The sequence below is a fragment of the Nuphar pumila genome, chromosome 5 (assembly GCF_984573655.1).
Source record: "Nuphar pumila chromosome 5, dmNupPumi1.hap1.1, whole genome shotgun sequence".
Taxonomy (NCBI): Eukaryota; Viridiplantae; Streptophyta; class Magnoliopsida; order Nymphaeales; family Nymphaeaceae; genus Nuphar; species Nuphar pumila.
The window spans coordinates 41,808,313-41,829,597 of NC_143253.1; the positions used below are offsets into that span (position 1 = coordinate 41,808,313).

Consider the following 21,285-nt stretch of genomic DNA (forward strand, 5'->3'; position numbering starts at 1 on the left):
TCAAATTTTCTTCCAAATCCAGTTTATCTAGTTTGCTTTCCTTCAAATTGATCTAGAAGATCCGTGTTTCGACTCGAATTTTCTTCCAATTCCAATTCAAATTTCTAGAATTGGTCTAGAAAATTTGAGTTCTGACTCAGATTTTCTTTCAAATCCAATTCATCTAGTTTGTTTTTCTTCAAATTGGGTTAGAAGGTCCGAGTTCCGACTCGAATTCTCTTCCAAATTCAATTCGTCTAGATTCGAGTTTCTAGTCGAACCTTCTTTCAAATTCAAGAATTGGTCTAGAAGATCCGAGTTTCGACTCGAATCTTCTTTCAAATCCAATTTGTCTAGTCTTCCTTCAAAGATGCGAGCTCTGACTTGAACTTTTCTGCCAAACCCAATTTTGCATCAATCCCGTGAAATCCAATTTTCAAATTGGTCATTTTACAAAATCCAACTTCGCATTGGTTCTTTTACCAAATCCCATATTTGTATTAGTCGTTCTTTCAGATTCAATCTTTATACTAATTCCACATCATGATCAATGCCAATTTTATTAAATCGACCTTCGGGTCAATCAATTTCTAACCAATCGACTTTTGGGTCAACAATTTTTGACAAGCGACCTTCGGGTCATCAATTTTATCAAACAAACCTTAGGGTTAGCAATTCTATCAAGGTCAATAATTTTACAACCTTCGGGTTGCTTCTGCTAATCATGGTCTTTCAAGATTCGACCTTTGTGTCGAACTCGTCTGCCAAATGGCTCAAAATCAATTATCAATTATTTCTCTTGCGAGGGACCCTTTCTTATAGGGAGAGTTCGAGAGAGCTCATTTTTTTTGCATGCAATTTTATTGGTTCATTGAACCCCTTTTTAAGAAGAGTTTAAAGAAACTCGTGTTTCGTGAACAGTTTTCAAAGCAATTCTTTATTATTACACATGGAACCCTGTTTCTAGGGAGAGTTTCGATGAAAGCTCATTCTCCTTGTGGGGCTCCCAATATTTTTTGTTAGGCCATTCTGTCATCTTGGCCCTTTTTCAGGGAGAGTGTGATGGACTTGCTCCTCTATGATATTTTCTCGATCTTTATTACCGGCCACCTTTCCATAAGAGAAGCCTAGAGATAAGAGTTTTGACGAAAACGTAATTTCTTTTTGAAAGTTTATTTTGCAAACACCTCCTCTTTTGGGAATAGACGAGTATTTCTTATTACCTGTTCAGGTAAGGGTAAAGCCTGAGTCTCTCCTTTGGGGAAAGGAAAGGAGAATCTAGTCATGGATGTGACATTTAGACCTCAAGCGATTTCTTTCACCAAGGATTTCAAGAATATTTTGCCAATTTGTTATCAAAATAGTTGTTGATCTCAAAATCTTCATTGCAAAAAAATGTACCTCATATTACCTTCAGTATTCCCTCCAAAAGGACAAAGCTTTTGTAAAGAAAAAAGAAAATTCAAGCTCTTTTCTGTTGGTCAACCAAAAGGATGAAGAAAAACCCTTGATATGACAAGCAAAGGAAAAATTCAATGATGTTGAAAAACCATAAGTGAACCGATATTGATTATATCTATGGCACATTTTTAAAGACTATTCTTCTGGTAACAAGGCACTAAAAATATCTTGGGCGATATAAAAGAATTCACTCAATCTCATTTTTAATATTTCTTCAATCAATCAAGCTACAATCAACTATCTGTAAAAAGGATCTCTCAGTCATTGTCAAGTTGAAGATTGATGGGTGAGCTAGACCCCTAGGGCCAAAGAAGACTCAGATCATCTCCAAGATTGAAGGAGTATGTGACATGTCCTTCTAGAGAAAGTTTAAGTCATCGTCAAGTTAAAGGCTGATACGATGAACCTCCTGCCAATCCCTAAAAGATATTTAATTACTATTATCATGAAGAGATTTTCAACCAAAGAGACAATTTTATCAATTCGATTCTTGGGAATAAAGAAGATGCAAAACATCTCCAAGTTGAAGGACCTTGTGACGTGTCCTTCTAAGGAAAATCAGAACATCACTAAGTTGAAGGTTGATGCAATAAATTTCTCGCCCAACCCCAAGATAGCTTACTTTTCATGTCTCAAAAGAGCTTAAAAGATTACCAAAAGATTTTAATTAAAGAGACCACATCCTAATTATAATTCCTAGAACCAAAGAAGACTCGAAACATCTCCAAGTTGAAGGAGTTTGTGATGTGACCTTCCAGAGAAAATCAGAACATAGACGAGTGGAAGGCTGATGTAATTAAATTCTTGCCAAATCTCAAAAAAACTATTTCTCTATGTCTCAAAGAGTGCAAAAAGATAATCATGGGTAAACCCCAGATATCAAACTGCCAAACTGTCATGAATTATCTTTATTCATGTGAAATTCTTTTATCAATATCTTTTCATCAATTACATTTATGAAACTGAGAACAAATTTCTTTCTTTTCATATCAAGGAAATGGATAGCTTCTATGAAGAAACTCAGCAGCAATAAATTTGATTTTGATTCTAGATTCTATAGAGTTAGCCGAGTTGGAGGTAATGCCCTAGGTAGAAGAGGGAATATCTTTCAAACAAATGTGCCTACATTTTAATTTTTTTGAATCAAATACAATTTTTATCTTATTGGCAATATTTTCATGTTATCCTGAATTGAAGTGAGAGCTTAATGTCTATTTTGATATATCATGTCATTGTTATTATCCCTTTTTAGAACTTGATAACGGGAGTTTTTAAGATCCTTCCTTTCTTGTTTTGATTTGAGCGTCTGGGCTCTCAGATCCGCACACCTCCCTGTCTACCCCATTGTCCCACCATAGACACATCCCATTCAGGGTAAGGATTAAACTTGAATTGTTTTTGCAAAAGGTCATCTATTTTAAAATCCATTCAGTCTCGGCAATGAGACGCTCAAGATCGATCTCTTTTCAAGCTTTAGGGAACCCATTTTATTCCTTTTGCAAACCTCGCTCAGATTTATTGTGCAAAATTTGAATGTCCCATCTTGGTTTCTTCATTTGAGTATTCCATTTTTCCCCCTTCAGGTTAAGAGTTAAGCCTGAGCCTCGTTCTTCCACGAGGTATTTTTCAACCCCTTCAGGTTAAGGGTTAAGCTTGAGCCTAGTTTTTCCACGAGGTGTTTTTTTCTCCCTTTAGGTTAAGGGTCAATCCTGAACCTCGTTCTTCCACGAGGCATTTTTTGTCCCTTTCAGGTTAAGGGTCAAGCCTGAACCTCATTCTTCTATGAGGTATTTTTTCTCCCATCCAGGTTAAGGGCTAAGCCTATGCCTCATTCCAATGAGGTGAATTTTCTGCGCCATTCTATTTTCCCCCCGTTCATGTAAAGGGTCAAGCCTAAGTCTTGTTCTTCAATGAGGTATTTTCGTCCCATCCAGGTTAAAGGCTAAGCCTGAGCCTTATTCCGATGAAGTGAATTTTCTTGTTTATTCTCCATTTCATATCTACCATTATCATCAGAGCAAATTCTTTCATACCTAGTCAGATAATCTAATTGAGACATTTTTATAGCCTGAATTTGGTGTGTTTTTCTTTGCCACTAAGCTTGACTTTCAACCGGCTTAGTAGCAAAGCGGGGCATCTGTAAACACTCCAAAATTTCTACCTTCATCCACGCTCTAAATCTTTCAGGGAACCAGTTGGTCGATATCTGAGCTGGAGCCATTCAGACCGCGAATTTTGCCCGAAATTCAAATATTCTAAAAGTCAATTCTATTTTGGCTCATATTCAATCATCAATTTTTGCCTTCGAATGGAAATGTTCAATTCTTTGTCTCTACCAAGGGTCTGGGACTTCAAATCCCTCATCCAGGGTTTACCTTTTGCATCTCGTTTTATATCATTTTGCATCATCTTTTATGACATTTCATCGCATTGTATGCCATTGCATCTTATTTTCGAGATCCAACACTCCTGTTTTTCAAAACCTTCAATCCAGATTTGAGTTTTAAAATATTATTTCAAAATCAATTTCAAAACCTAAGTTTTAGATCGATATTTGTCATTTGTTAACCCCCAGGATCTTGTATTCCATTATTTCAAAATAATTTCCTTAGAAAGCGATGTGGATTAATTTTAAAATCAATTTTTAACTGATCTCAGTTCTCAGATGAGACCCATCTAGGTGGTGTCGCTTTTGGATTCCTTCATTACTCAAATTTCTCAAATTTTCAGAGTCCTAGTCAGATCGGGACTGTATCTTTTTACTTTTTAAACCTTTTTCAAAATTCTATTTTGGTTTTAAATCAGAGGTAGTCTTATCCAATGTCCATTTCTATCATTTTGGCCAAAATCTCAGAGTCTCAATCGAATTATAGCTATTTTCCAAGAAGTTTCAGTTGGATCAAGACTCTACTTTCTACTTCTATTTTTATTTCTTTTTGAGAAAACTTTTCAAAACTTTTATTTTGGCAAAAATTGTAGAGTTTTAGTTGGACTAGGACTCTGCCCCAGAGTCCTAATCGAATCAAGACTCTATCCTGATTTTATTTTTTAAATTTCATTTTCACTTGTTTTCAAAAGTTTTTTTTAAAAATCTTGTCATTTGTTTCTTAGAAAACCAAAAAAATCTTAGAGTTATAGTCGAATTAGGACACTTTCTCGGAGTCCTAGTCAGATCAGGACTCTAAACCTGACTTCAATTTCTATCTTATTTTCACCTGTTTTCTAAAACCCTCTTATTTGTTTTCTAGAAAACCCTAAATTTCAAGAGTTCTAATCAAATTAGGACTCTGTCCCAGAGTCCCAGTTAGATTAGGACTCCAATTCTGATTTCAGCTTTCACCTTGTTTTCATCAATTTTTGCAAAAAAGCTTCTAAAACTTCCTTATTTGTTCAAAGTTCTGAGAGTTTTACTCGAATCAGGACTCTGTCCCAGAGTCCCAGTTGAATCAGGACTCTAGTTCTGATTTCAGTTTTCATCTTGTTTTCACTTATTTTCGCGAAAAGCTCTTAAAAATTTTTTGTCTGTTTTCAGAAAAATCAAAATTTCTAGAGTCCTAGTCGAATTAGGACTCTGTCTCAGAGTCCTGATCAGATCAGGACTCTGTTCTAATTTCTGTTTTAACCCCTATTTTCACTCGTTTTTAAAACCTTCTCACCTATTTTTTGAAAAAGTATATTTTGATAGAGTTTTAGTCAACTTAAAACTCTATTTCAAGAGTTTCAGTTGAACTAGGAATCTGACTCTAACTTCATTTTTCAGCTCATTTTATCAAATTCTAAAAAACCTTTTAAAATTTCTTTATCTTTTAAAAAATGCCAAAAATCTAGAGTTTCAGTCTGATCAGGACTTTGTCCCATAGTCCTAGTTCGGTTAGGACTCCATTCTGATTTTTGTTTTTACTTCCATTTTCATTCTCTAACTTGTTTTTCAAAAATTAGTCCATTTTGCAGAGTGTCGATTGATTCAAGACTCTATTTCAGAGTTTTAGTTGAGTTAGGACTCTAACCCTGACTGTATTTTCTGACTTATTTTTACTAGTTTTGAGAAAATCCTTTAAAAACTTCTTCATTTGGCTTTCAAAAACCTCAATTTTAGAGTTTCAGTTGGTTTAGGACTCTGGTCTAGAGTTTTAGTTCGCTTAGGACTCTATTTTCAAAATTTCTGATTTTCCCCTAGTGATTTCAATCCTATTTTAAAAACCATTTTAAGTCTTTATGTCAACTTTTTCAAAACCCTAGTGTGGGGCCCACTCAGTTATCGCCACATCTGAAAGAGTTTTAATCGAGTCAGAACTCTGTATTGATTTAAAAAAGAACTTTCCATTTTAATTCCAAATTTTAAACCTCTTTTGAAAACCTTTCATTTTCAAGTTTTAAAATCATTTTTGAATAATCAAGTGGGGCCCACTTTGGGTGGAATCACATTTGAAAAGATTGGGGTTAGATTAGGGTTAGCGAGTGTCCTAGTTAGTTTAGAAGTTTAGAATATCCAAAATTGATATTAATTTTCCATTTTCACTTGGGTTTTTAACTTTGTTTTTAAAGCTTTCAAAATTTAAATTTTAAAAACCAAATGTGACCCACAATAGATAGCACCACATTTGGACTTTGTTCATGTCCAATTAGGATTCAATTAACCTAATTAGGATCTAATTAGGAGAGTTGAAAAGTCAACCCAATTAGCCAAAACCGTCCCACCCTTTTTTATTAACATAAAAAATTTCAAAGCAATTAGGACTTTTCCTAATTAATGCTAACTGAAGCCTATAAAGGAGGGTATACGGGGGTCGACCCCTTTATGAATTCTCTCGCTCCCTCATTGTTTCTTGCTGCTTCTCTCTCCTCCCAGCACCCTCTTCTTTCTCCATTAAAGTTGCAACCCAAGGTACACTTTCTTCTCTTCTCTTCTTTTCATCTTTTTTAAAGAAACCACATAATCCACGATCCAAGAAGATGATCTAATGATCATCCATGACATTTTTCGCGTTTTTAATCTGTTAAAATCATTTATAAAAAAACAGATTATTTTGGGTACTAGAACTCTACTAAAAAAATATAAAACCGAACCATGATTTTTAACCCATGAAATCGCTATTGGGATTCAGGAACAACTTGCAGAGGCGATATCTCCCTCATCAGAGATTTGATTGATGATCCGTAAGTTGCAGTGGTTTTGTATTGATGTTTAGTAATTAATGTAATTTTTTCATATTCTTATTCATCTGTTTGCTATTTTTCCTATGTCAGAAAGTAGAATTGATTTTCCAGAGCTTGATATACCTTGTTTAAACTTTAGATCGACTTGTGTCGATCGTATCTCCCTAACCAAAGATCCGATCCATGATCCATAAAAAGAAAAATTCTACTATGTATATCTGTTGTTCACTGCTAAAATTTTATAATTTTTGAATATGATTAGTTATATTTTCCTATGCCCAAAATCGAGGGTACTTATTTCAACCCGTTATATATTCGTCGAAATCAAGTGTATATTGCAGGAACGATATCTCCCTAACCAGAGATGATTTTTCTAATTCATAAAAAAAATCTTTATTTTTTTGTCTAGTACTTCTCTGTAAGTTTTTATAAGTTTCTATGGTGATTTGATACCTAATTTGGGTCTGACACTGTGACAGGTATGTGCCCGCGGGCAAAAATCACATTTTTTAGGGTTTTATTCAATTTTCATATTAAAATAATATCAAAAATATATATTTTTATTCTATTTTAATTTTAAGATTATCATAACCATCCATGTCAATTTTTGTTAATTTTTAAGTTCATTGGATATATTATTTGATTAAATCATGAAAACAGGATGCCCACAATATCTTGATTCGAGTAAAACACTCTTGAAAATTGCTCTCTTTGTAATATTTCGAGTTTTTATGCATGTTTTTCATATTTTTAGGATTTGATCATGTTTATAGTCATGTTAGGGTGTTTCATATCCGTTTTAGCTTTTATTTGAATCTATTTAAGCCCTAAATTCAAATTTTTACAAAAAAACTTTTCTCAAAACCGTGATTTCAAGTCCATATTTGTCATTTTTCTTTAAAATTCTAATTTCAAAGTTGTTTATATCTATTATTTATTCAATTTTATATCATATTTTATTATGTTTATCTTAGGAAAACATGAAAAAAGGTTTATATCTGGATAAATCCTGTAATTTCCAGATATTATTGGATAAATCCAGAAAAGCTGACATTTTTGCCACTAACAAGTTTTCTAGTTTTTCAGAGATATTTAAGACTATATTCCTTTTTATTTTATTTAAATTCAATTAGTGATGTAAATTAATTATAAATTTGCAATAAGAATTTACTTTTTCTGCTTAGATTAGGGTTTGCATGTGCATATAGTTTAGTTTTTTAGTAAATGTTAATTGTGTGTGGGATGATATTTTGTGCATACATGAATGGCACGTGCAGTAGCTTCTAGGGAGTTGATAAACTCGATTGAATTCATATTTGTGGTTATAATCAGAATACGAATGAAACCCAGATTTAACATCTTTTTCTAAGCCACAAATGGCCTGCACTCTTAGGCATTTTCAGAAATCATAACATGTTTTCTAAACTTTTCTAAGTATTTTCTCCTTTTAGAATCAAATGAGATATATTCAATATAAATTTGTGGCCATAGTCTGGGATATGTAAAGAATCTCTTTCATCTAAGTTCTATAAGGCACAAAAAAATTCTTTTTCAAAGATTTTCCTAAAATTCTTCAGAAAATATTTTTGCAAATTGCATTCATTCATTTATCTAGGCTTAGATTACATCATGAATAATTTTCACAACCCTACGCGCCCATCCTTTTGATCAATTCAAGAGTTCAAAACTCTCAATTTTCTCAAAAATCTCCAAAGTTTCTTTAAAATTTGATAGCATTTTCTTCAGAAATCGATTTTCCTTTCTTCAAAGATACTTCTCAGATATGGTTCATAATTTTTAAAGTATTCGCTTTTCCATGTATTTTTCAATATTTGAAGCATACATCATGTTTTAAGTCATAGCACATGCTTGATTCTTTTTTCATTTAGGAATAGAACATCAATTTAGACAAGTTGAGTAAAACAAAACACATGATTGATCCTTGGTTCGATTACCCCTAGTTATCATGCCAAGAATGGTTGAACCTCGTGCCGACAGGCGAGTCCCATTCTTCAGAATTGTCCTGCATTTTAAAACAAAGACGAGTTATTTTCAAAATCTTTTTCAAATGTCTGTTTGACTTGCAAAAGTAAAATTTTGCAATGACAACAAGGGACTAACAAACATTCAAGCATTGGTGTATTTGATGATTCATGAAATGCACATAATCTTCATATCAAATTCATGCATTTTCACATGTTTTTAATGTTTTAGAACCCATGTATTGATGTATTTAGGTTTAAAGAGGTCTCGGTTCAAATTTCACTTGAATCAGAGTTAAAATGAGAAAAATATCATATTTTTAGGGTTTTGGATCGATTTTTTATGCAAAGCGGATCTATATCCAAACCAGGAGCTCAAATCAGATCTTGGACTGGGTCCAAACTTTAAATATCCTAAACTCAAGTGATTTAAAGTGTTTCATTAAGGATTTTTCTGAAAACCACCTCTTTCTAACTTAATTAAGTACATAAGTGTAAATAACACATAGTTTAACAATTTTTATTAAAATAAACTTTTTAACTATGTAGTTTATAGAATTTAATATTAATTAGGACTATAAATAGTGTTAGAAAAAATAGGTCACTCATTTTTGGAGTTCTGGAAAAATCGCCCCCTCTCTCTCTCCTATCCTCTCTTTCTTCTCGTTCTCCCTCTCTCACACGCCCCTCTCTCGTGTGTGTTTTTTCTCTTCTTCTTCTTCATTTCTTCCTTGTTTTTGTCATTCTTCATGTGTTGTTTTTTTTCTTTTTGCAGGAGTTGCAGACCACGTGGAGCTTCACCTTGTTATGTGTCGTCTACACCAACTTGGTTGGCCGTCTCTCCCTCCACACAGCTTCTCTCTTCTTCTTTGAATCCTCTACAAATCGGCTTCAACGTGGGTGCAGTCGTGCAAGGAAAAAGCGCAACATCTCGGAGGACATGTTGGGCATGTTCTAGAGACTCCATCAACCGCTCTACCTAACCCCTCCCTCGTCGGATTGCCCTTGAGGTAGATATTCTCCTCCCCCTTTTTTTTAGTGTAGATCGAGTCCACCATTTGTCCATTTTTGCCATACCCAAACCATTTCTTATTTTTCTGTTTTTTGACAGCAGACCACTATCTATTATCCACATTTTTGTTAGTGTTGAGATTGAATTTGGCCTTGCATCAAGTGCCAATTCGATTACTATTTTAGTTTTTAGTCAATTGCAAAAATTCGCTAGATCTTGTCTAGCCGATTCTTGTAACTTTTCGTAAATTGTTTTCTATTTTTTTTTACAGTAAGTACGTGTCTGTCAAATCAGTATCTTTTGTATTTTTTTTGTTGAGTTTAGCTTAGTTTCATGGTTAGTTTAGGTCTGAGTCATTTTTGGGTTCAAATCACAAGAATTGACTAGATCTTGTCTAGCCGATTGTAGTCTTGACAATTTTTTTTTAGTGTGTCGAGTTCTGAATTTTTTTTTATAACAGTAGGTTAAGTGAGTGTTTTACATAGCCTAGAGTCTTAGCAAGTCGTGGGTTAGTTTAGTTTAAATTAGATTTTTGATTGGTTTCATTGTGTTAGTTATAAATTAATGTTTTTTTGGTGTTTTTGTAAAATCAAATTTTAGTGTTTTAATGGCTACCGTCTTCCTCACAGGGGAAGGCAGCCATTAGAGGTCCAGCAAGTCTCTAACAGTAGTAAGTATTAGTTATTTAGGAATGTTCATTTTAGTGTCTAGGTGCATTACATGTTAGTTATTAGGTTAGTCAATAATTAACTAATTTAGAGTTAGGTTTTAATTCTAGCATTCATGTTTTTGTTAATCAAGTTAATTAGTGCCCTTGCATTTGATAAATTTGAAGGCATATAGATCAATTTATATTAGTTTATCTTGATAGGTTTTTAATAATTTGAATTGTATTTGAAGGGTATAAATGGCAATACAACACGTGGCGATTTTGGATATATTCATGGGTTTCCAAATTTGTGAATTTTCAATTGGGAAAAGGTTTGACTCTCATTCTATTTTCCAGCCAAGAGGATCTTTCCCTGTGCTATAATTTAGGCAATGGAATTGAATTTCAAATCCATTCCTAAAGGCTTCTTGAATTGAATAAGAAAGAAATTCAATTTTCCTTGTCAAGTCAAAATCATGTAGGCCCAATAGGGCTGACAATTTTGACTAGGTTAGGCAAGTGAATTTCCTAAGGTAAGAGTGAATTGAGGTCCGCGTATTTCCAAACGAGTCAAAGTTTATTAATGCCCTTTTCCATTGGATTACTTAGCCTAGTATAATTAATAGTATATTTCTAACTTAAGTAAGTTTGTTTTAGGCGTGTGACTTGATGCTTAGCATATTTGCATTCTTTCAATTAATTGCATATAATTTAGTTTAGGAAACAATTGACTTAGTTATGTAATTCAGTGCATATCTTTCAACATTACCATTGCATATTCGTAAGTGTTTAGCTTAACATAATGCTTGCATATTTTCATCAGTTATTTTAGGAAAAGTTTGATCTTGCATTAGGTGTTCTAGAAATTCGTGTGGTATAGTGGTTTAGACAATTCCAAATCCTTGCTAATTAGCAACTAACTATAGTGGGTCCACCTAGAGGGCGTGAGCTTCAAAGTCAAAGCCAACCCTAACTGTCCCCTTTAGACCCTAGTTAAGTTAACTCACCCTAGTTAGGTTTAAGTTAGTGTTTAACTTTAATTTAAAGTTAATTTTGGATTCAATTTTTCTTTTTCAAGTTGATTAATTAGTTTACATTAAGTTAATTGAATTAGGTTAGATAACTTCATTAGTTTAGTTATTTGAATCCATAGTTGTATTGTATTTTAAATTAGTTTAGCCACAACATGTAATTTAGAATTTTAGTTTAGAATTAACTTGTATTTTTTTAGTAATTTAGATTCTCATGATTAGATTGAATTATGTAGTATATTTACTATTAGTTAATGTCTTTGGAATTGTAAATGTCTGTTTTTGTAATTGTTGTAATGTGTAAGTGCATAAATTGAATTAGTGAAAGTGAATAGTGCACTGAATTTCAAAACCAGATTTTGCACCATTTTGCAATCGTTATTTTATATGCATTTTTCCAAGTTTTTCTAACTTTTTTGTTCTATTCTTTTCATTGGTGTGTTAACTATCAACTGATCAAAAATTATCTCAATTGGAGTTGATTTGGTTTGATTTTTAAGCATTTTTTGAAAACCGGTTTTTAAATTTCGGAACAAACGAATTTTCGGATTTTATCAGATTTGAAACACTTATATCTGGAGCTTCCTAATGAATTTTTCAACTCTGTAAAGTCTGACAGATTCTTGAATCTATCAAAAATAGAACAGAAGAAAAATCAATAAAATCAGACTTTGTTTGCTCCTCCAAACATTCTATTTTTGAAAATATGTAAGATTTCAATTTTGCACTACATTGAGAGCAAAACAGTCATTTTGTTATTTAGTTGATCTTCGGTAGTTTTTCTTAATTTCTTGTATATTAGATAGTGTATTTACATTAGTTAACTTAGTCAGAGTTAAACTAATTGGTTAGTTAATTAGATATTATCTTTTTAGTTTAGTTGCTATTTCATTTCAGTAATTACTTTTAGAATTAGTTTTAGTGTAATTTTTAGAATTACTTATCATAATTGTATACTGACTTGTTGTTTTTGTGGTTTGGGTTGACAAGCAGCTACATGTTACAAGGTTAATTTCGTCAAGCGAAAGAATGAAGATTTGGTGAAATGATGAAAATGCCCCTAGCGATCTGTAGAAGACTTAGCAACGTGCTTAGGAATTTTTTTTTTTAGTTTTGTAACTTAATTAGAATTGTAGTGTTTGACTTAGTTGTAACATTTTTTATATTAATAAATTGAAATTTTTAGAATTAATTTGAGTATCTCCCCGTTCGTTAGGATTCGACCTGTACTTGCCACATTCATGAATAGTCGGTTTTTATTATCTTTGGTTGACGATTTTCCAAACCTTTTATTGAAAAATATGTTTTAAAAATATCATTGCAAAAAGATCAACCATATGAAATGCCCTTATTGGTCTGCAATCTGTAGCGCCAACGGTGCCAACCCACCTTGGGTCACACTGGGTCAACCCAGGTCGGCTGGGGGCAGATCGATCAAACTGGTTAGATCTGTCCAGTTGTGATTGCACGAGAAAAATCTGATGTCTATTCGACAATTCTAACTATCAACACAACAAATTCAAATGCATGATCATATTTAGTAGCATACGAATATGCAGATTCAACAAGGGATATGCACACAATGAGCATATTCATGTTTAATAGTATGAGTACATGCGAGATAAAAGAAAACAAATCGGATTTGTAAGGTATGAAGAAACTACTTGAGACTATTCATTAGATGTATATGTTAGGTGAACCACGACCATGACCAATGGTCGGTATGTGTGTATCATCGTACATATATCTAGATGGTATAGCACCTATATGTGCCCCATGGCACTAGGCATATGCACATGGATATCAACCCCTTACCTTGATTTGAAGAACCGTGCCCCGACAAAAAAAATGGTATTATTTAATTTGATGCTTCCTTAAATTTTTGGCTCGAGCTTCTTCAACGTGAGAGAGTCTAATGGTGGTTCTTGAGAAGGATAAGAGAGAGAGAGAGAGCAAAAAATGTGTTTCACTATTTTTGCCAAAGAGATCTCATTTATCTCTTCTTTTTTGTTAGGTTTTCCAAAAAAAATAAAAACCTAGAACCCCTTACCCAAACTCACGTTTTCTTGCTTTTTGATAAACTCTGACTTCAAATTACCCCTTTGCCATTCTCCTTCATGCACATTTGGTTTCTTTCAACTCTTTTCTTTCTTTTTGTTGTGCACTTTCCTACATTTGTGGTGTAACCTTTTCAAAAGGGAAAATCGTGAGAGCGATTTTTGCTAACTCTCCACTTTTTTTTTGTCGACCATGTGGTCATCCCTAAATTCATGGTGGGTTGGAGAAAACTTTGGTTGTTTAAAAAATCTTAGAAAAGCATGTGTTAACTCCTCATGTTACCACTTATTTTCTAGAGTAATTAACGCATGATTTGGGTCTTGACATTTTTTTTTCATAAAAAGATCTCATAGTTCAAAGATGCAAAAATTTGTGTGCAATGGGAGGTTTTAAACCAGGGTCTGACCCCATAGATGCAATGAATCTCTCCATTGCACTATGTTTTGTTTCATTGTAATTAGTGTATCTTTTAAACTATTTATGCGCGTCTAAGCCTCTATGCCTTTTTGTCAAAAAGAGAACATGTTTTCTCAAAACGTGCATGTGAGCATGGTAGGATTTGATCCTGCATCAAATCCTCAGGAGGTAACGAGCCTCTCCATTCTGCTATACTTCCTTTCGTTGCAAGTTTTGTCTGAATTAATTTAGATAAACTCTTGTTCGACGTTTTTCCCAAAACAGCTTTGCCTTTCCCAAGAGGATTCTCTCGACTTTTCTTACACACCTACAAAACTTCGATAATTGTTTTTTGGTTCTTGAATAGGGATCATAAGAAATTTGGATTCATCGGATCCAATTGCAATCATGTTGGAATCCAGATCTCAAATTTGAGTTGGATCTAAAATATACTTTAGATCTTCTGAACTCTCTAACTAGATTTTTGGATCTTGATTGAGATTCGACCATATTTGGATCCCTTGATATCCAATTGAATTTTATTTGGATTTTAGATCTATCAAGGATCTGAATCCAATTACTATATCCATTTGATCTTATTCAGATTTAAGATCTATTTGGATCTAATCCATATCATATTATCATACTTGTTTTGAAGAATTTTAATATTTATTTATTTCGATAATTACCAAAATTTTGCAAGTTTTACATAATTTCCCTCTAAAAAGGAACTTCGTCCTCAAAATTCGTTACAAGGACTAAACAAATAGTTTGGGGTATCTCTTCCGCATTCTAGTTTGTGAGTTGTTCTTGTATGTTCTTTTATGAGAATCTTTTCGGACAATGTCAAGAGTAAAAATCCTATTTTTGTTCGCTCTATATTTCTTTGTCAATAGTTATATCACTACGATAAGAGAAACTTGTCCTTTTTTGAATGAATAATGTTCTTACAAAAATATTAAAAATTCTTGAGGTTTACATCAGGTGGAAGATGCGTGCATTGGAATATGAATCCAGTATGAGAGAAAGTACCCCATCTTATTGAATAGTCTTTGTAATAAAATTTCACAAACAAAATTCTTTTTAGAGGGAAAGGATGCAAGATTCATAAATTTTGTAAATTTTGATCAATATTAATAAGGTTATTATCTAGCAAGTTTGACTTATTATCTCGCAATTTTAGTGAATTACAATGTCATAGTAATTGTTTGATAAATTATAATTAATTAATATTTAATTGTGAAATTTTAAGCAATTAATTAATTAATTAGGATTAATTGGTGTTTAATTTATAATTAACTAGCATTTAAACAAAACTATGCCTAATTAATATTAAATATAGTATTAGACATTATTTATCAATTTAGTTTAGAATTTAATGTAATATGTAATTTTGCCAAACATTTATAAAATAAAAAGGAAAATCTATTCCTTTTTGGAGTTGGATCCAAGTTGGGTGGATTGGACCCAACCTGATTTAGATCCAAGTTTGGACCCATATGTGGGACTCACTTGGAAAATCAAATTTTGAAAATGGACCAAGTCAACACAAAAATAATTAAATTAATTAATAAAAAACTTGAAAACTATAGCTCCTTTTTGAAATCCCAAGGAGCCTTGCCTCTTCTCAAAAAATTTCAATAAAGGTACCTTATAAAGCCTATTTTCACAAAGAGACATTTGCATTTTGGTGAAACTTAGAAAAACTCTATGGAATTTGAAAAAAGAGATTGGAGGTTGACCCATCTCCCGTCATCCATTCTCCAACCTTTATCATGGGTAACCCTAGGGTTCTTCCCTTGAAATTTAAATTTTTGGAGAGGGGTCATGAAGCTCTCCTCACCATTTTCTATTTTAGCTCTTTGTCCTCTATTGGTCTCTCTTCTCTCTCTCTTCTTTTTGGTGGTTTTTGAAAGTGGTTGTGGAGATTTCTTCGCCTCTATCACAACAAGTATAAAGAAAAGTACTCTTGGACTCTCCTCTAAACTAGTTTGAAGAGGATTTTATAAATTTTTGGTGGATGGCTTGTGGTGTTCTCTTCAAGGTAGAGTCTAAACACCTTTCTCATAGGTTTTTAGATGGTAGAATGTTTTTAAGTAAGATTTCTACTGATATTAATGATTAAAATACTACTATGTGGTTCAAAAATATCTTTAAGATTTCTACTAACATTGATGGTTCAAGTACTACTATGGGGTTAACAAATATCTTTAAGTAGGATTTCTACTTATATTAATGGTTGAAATACTATTATGTAGTTAAAAAAATCTTTATGTAGGATTTCTACCAATTCTAATGGTTGAAATACTACTATATGGTTCAAAAATATTTTCAAGTAGAATTTCTACCAATCCGAATGGTTAAAATACTACTATATGATTCAAAAATATTTTCAAGTTGATATGCATTTACATTATTTATAAATGCTTATATAAATGTTTCTTATTTGTATTTATGGTTGAAATGCATTTATATTGTTTATAAATGCCTATATAAATGATTTTTACCTATGTTTATGGCTGAAATACATATGAGCATATTATTAGAATGCATATAGTATATTTAAAATGCCTATCAACATGTTATGTACTTATTAGAATGCATATAATATGTTAAAAAATGCATATAAGCTTATTATGTGTTTATTAGAATACATATGTTATGTTAAAAATGTGTATGAGCATGTCATATATAATGCATATAGTGTGTTTGAATGTATATGAACATGTTATGCATTCATTAGAATGAATATAGTATGTTATAAAATACATATGAGCATGTTATGTGTTTATTGGAGTACATATAGTATATTAAAAATGCATATGGACTTGTTATGTATTCATTAAAATGCATGCAATATGTTGAAAATGCATATAGTATGTTAGAATGCACATGAAAATATTATATATTCATTGGAATGCATATATTATATTAAAAAATGCATATATGCATATTATGTGTTTATTAGAATGCATATATTATGTTAAAATGCATATGAACATGTTATGCATTTATTGGAATACATATAGTATGTAGAATTCTCATATTGGTTCATTTTCATAGGATATGACAAAGTTTTTATGCTGGCTGTCACAGGCCTACCGCAACCCTCCTCCTTTATCCGGGCTTGGGACCGGCAGTGTATAACTACACAGGCGGAGTTTTGAGAGTGCAACACGAGGACTTCCTAGGAGGTCACCCATCCCAGTACTACTCTCGCCCAAGCACGCTTAACTTCGGAGTTCTGATGGGATCTGGTGCTTTAGTGATGGTATACCTATCGAGGCTTGGAAATGCTTGTGAGAGAAAGGTTTAGAATGGTTGACAAATCTTTTTAACTTGATTTGGCGAACAAATAAGATGCCTAATGAGTGGAGGAAGAGTACTTTGGTGCCTTTATATAAGAATAAGGGTGATATACAAGATTGCACAAACTATCGTGGTATAAAACTCATGAGTCATACTATGAAACTTTGGGAGAGGGTGATTGAGTCTAGGTTGAGGAAGGTTGTCATAATATCGGAGAATCAATTTGGTTTTATGCCTGGAAGATCAACTATGGAAGCTATACATCTTCTTAGACAACTTATTGAAAGATATAGAGAGAGGAACAAAGATTTGCATATGGTTTTTATTGATTTAGAGAAGGCATACGATAGAGTACCTAGGGACGTTCTCTGGTGGACAATGATGAAGAAAGGTGTTTCTCTCAAGTACATTAGTATAATTAAAGATATGTATGAAGGAGTAGTAACCAATGTCCGCACTTGTGGAGGGGTGACAACCAATTTTCCGATTACGGTTGGGTTACATCAAGGATCTGCTTTAAGCCCTTTCCTATTTGCGATAGTGATGAATGAGCTTACGAGATCAATTCAAGAAAATGTACCGTGGTGTATGTTGTTTGCTGATGATATTGTTTTGATTGATGAGTCTAGAGCTGGGGTTAATGCTAAGTTAGAATTATGGAGACAGACATTAGAAGCTAGAGGTTTTAAGTTGAGTAAGAGTAAGACTGAATATATGGAATGTCGGTTTAGTAAGCAACGAAGTAGTGATGGGAGTGTAGTGAAGCTTGGTGAGCAAGATATACCGGTGAATGATTATTTCAAATATTTGGGATCCATCATTCAAAAGTATGGAGAAATTGATGGAGATGTAAATCATAGGATAAAGGTTGGGTGGATGAAATGGAAAAGTGCTACTGGAGTGCTGTGCGATCGTAGAATGCCATTGCGGTTGAAGGGAAAGTTTTATAGGACGACTATTAGACCCTCTTTACTATATGGTACAGAATGTTGGGCTGCCAAGAGACATCATATTCAAAAAATGAGTGTAGCTTAGATGCGGATGCTTAGATGGATGTGTGGAAATACAATAAAAGATAAGATTCGGAACAAAGAGATACGTAAGAAGGTAGGTGTTGCACCCATTGAAAATAAGATGCGAGAGAATCGTTTACGGTGGTTTGGACATATTCGGCGAAGGCCTAATGATGCTCCAGTTAGAAGGTTGGAGAAATGGGAAAATATATTAGTTAAAAGAAGTTGGGGTAGGCCTAGGAAGACTTGGATGGAGATGATAGGAAAGGATATGAATGCTTTGAACCTCACCGAGGACATGGCGTTGGATAGAAATGATTGGAGGAAAAGGATTCATGTGGAAGACCCTAAATGAATTTCTTTTTTGGTTCATATCGCTGACCCCAATTGTTTTGGGATGAAGGCGTAGTTGTTGTTGTTGTTGTTGTATATAGTATGTAGAATGCATAAAGTATGTTAGAATGTGATGATACATGAAATGCATATCATTTTTATAGAATATTCATGTATTTTTATATATTTAAAATTATCAAAACCCATGTATTTTTATACATTTAAAATTTTATTCAAATCCGAGCTAAAACGAATAAATTGGAGCATTTTTTAGGTAATTGGATCAAGCACTCAGGTAAACTGGATCCAAATCCAATCCAAAGATGAAATATTGGATCATGGACTGTATCCAAACTCAAAATATCCATAAACCCACGTGATTCAAGATGCAATCCATGAACTTTTTCTGAAAACCCCTTCTTTATTAAGCAATTAGGTAGTTAGTGTAAATAGTAAATAGTGTTAGCATTTAGTTAGAACTAATTTTACTTTTAATTAGTTTTTAGAATTAGGAAAGATTTTATTGACTTAAATAGTTGCAAACATTAGGGTTTTACATTTTTTGGAGTTTGGAAAAATTCCCCCTCCCCTTATTGCACTTCTCTTTCCCTTTTCCACTCTCTCATCCTTCCACCCTTTTTAGTTTTCTTAACAACTTATTTCCCTTCTCCCTCTTTCTTTTCTTTCCTCCACATTGTTGGTATCTTTCTTGTGTGTGTTGTCATTGGTTTTTGCAGAGGTTGCATACTTTTCTGAAGAGCTTTCAACTCGGATTCATGGTGCCGTCTACCATCACTGAGGATCCGATTGTGTTCTCTCTTCAACCGGGCCTCCCTCTTTGCTTCTAACACCAACATTCCCCTCCCCAACTGAGTTCCCAGAAGATTGCAGCAGCTGGGAATGATTTGCAGACCTCTCAAGAAGTAAAGGGTGTGCTCTCCAATTCCAAGAACCACTCATGTTCTCCCCTAATTCATTAGACGAGCTGAGAGGTAAGTCTTTTTTTCTCTTTTCTTCTAGTTTCAAGTGTGTCAGGTTGTGTCTTGGTCCAGTCGTGGGTCTGTCATTTTAGTCATCTTTCTTAGTCCAAATTTCATTTTTTTCTGTCCAAAATTATATATTAATTGAGTTCTTATATGAACAAGAACCGATCTTGAATCCTCTATTTAACCGATTAAATCAAAGTCCACCGATTTCAATCTCTATGGTACAATTGACTGAATAGTGTATATAGAGTTGTTTTTAAACTCTTTATTTTTGTTTTTTGTTGGGTTCATTCAGATTATGTACAGTTTTTAAGAACATGGTTGTAATCTAGCTGCATCTAGATTCGAGTTGCAGCAGTCGGTTAGGTTAGTGTTTTAATTAGGTTAATCGGTTAGCATTGATAATTAGGTTAGGGTTAGTAATTAGGTTAGGTTAGTATTAATTACATAGTTAGTATTAAAAATTAATTCTAACCTTAGTAACTCTGTTTTTTAACAGTAGGTTAATACTAGGTAATTAGGTCATTTTTTATATAGTTATTTTTTTAATTAGATGAACTATAGATAGTATGTAGCATATAATTGATATTTTCAAATTGTTGTGTAGTATAGTTTCTACTACATTATATTATTGTTGTTATAATGATTTGTAATTAATCTAATTAGGTTAGGTTAAGGTGATTAAAGTTAGGTCAACATATTTTATTGTAATTAGTATATTAGGTTAGCATAGATATTTCCGCATTTCATTTTTTAGCAAGATTTGACTTTGAATTAGGGTTTTGAAAATCATGTAGTGTATTTTAGGTAAGTAATTTGTATTGTCTTAAGTCTTAGTTTACTTTCCATTTTTAATTCTTAGGTTAGATTCTGAATTTGAATTGATTAGAATAATTTTCAAATTTTACTTGAGTGGTTTGAATTAGGGTTAGTGATTAGGTTTTAGTCAAAATCGTGTGGTGCACTAATTTAGGTAAGTTAGCTAATTTCGTTCTTCAAGTCTTAAGTGCTTTTCTATTTTTAATTCTTAGGTTAATGTCCATATTTTATTTGCTTGTGTGGAATCATTTCAAGTTTTATTTTGGTAGGTAATTAAAAAAAGTCTTAGGGTAGACATTTTCAATATTCCAGTCAATTATTGCCTTGCTTGTTTATTGAATTATTTTTGGTAATTTATTCTTAGCAAGTTATTCCTTGGGTTTCCTTACTTATTTGTTCAAGCAATTTTTTTTTTTGCTAAGTGTAGTAGTCCATAGTGGGGTCCTCTAAGGAGAATGAGCATCGAATCTTAAATCAAATAAAAAATTGCTCCTTTGTAACCTCATTATTTGTAGCTAGCTTTAAATTATCTTTAAATTGTTTTAAGTAGGTTAGCATATCTTTAAATTCCTTTTGAATTTCAAGTTAAATTAGTTGTAGTTTCGATTAAGTGTATTAGGTTAGCTACTTTCTTTGTTTCAATGTAATACATTAAATAATGTTAGTTAGATAATACATGTTTAGTAATTGATTAGTTGGTTAATTAGAGTTAGTTGTGTAGCACTCCTCCTATTTACTTAAGTTCTTTTAATTTCATGTATGGTAATTAGATTTCAATTAGGTCATTTACATTACTTTAGTGTTCATTTAGTAGTGATTCACTTTGTATTTGTTTAGTCAATCGATTGATTTCACTTAGCTCTTATTAATTAATGATTAGAATTGTTAGTATAGTTGTTAGCATAGTTTGATACTTTGTTAATTTTATTAATTATATACTTAATTAATTAATTTGTTCAATTCCCTATTCTATATTAGATTTGAATTAGTGTGTTTTCTGTTCTTTTTAGCAGTAATTAAGTTTTTATTAATTAATACTTTTGTTTTGATGTTTTTAGTTGATTAATTAGTCAAGCAAAGTCAAAATAGGATTTCTACAA

At 32.6% G+C, this 21,285-nt stretch overlaps 1 pseudogene; it reads right to left on the minus strand.

Moving 5' to 3' along the window:
* Nucleotides 1–16,891: 16,891 nt before the first annotated feature.
* Nucleotides 16,892–17,007, minus strand: LOC149837443 (5S ribosomal RNA; annotated as a pseudogene).
* Between the last annotated feature and the right edge of the window lie 4,278 nt (nt 17,008–21,285).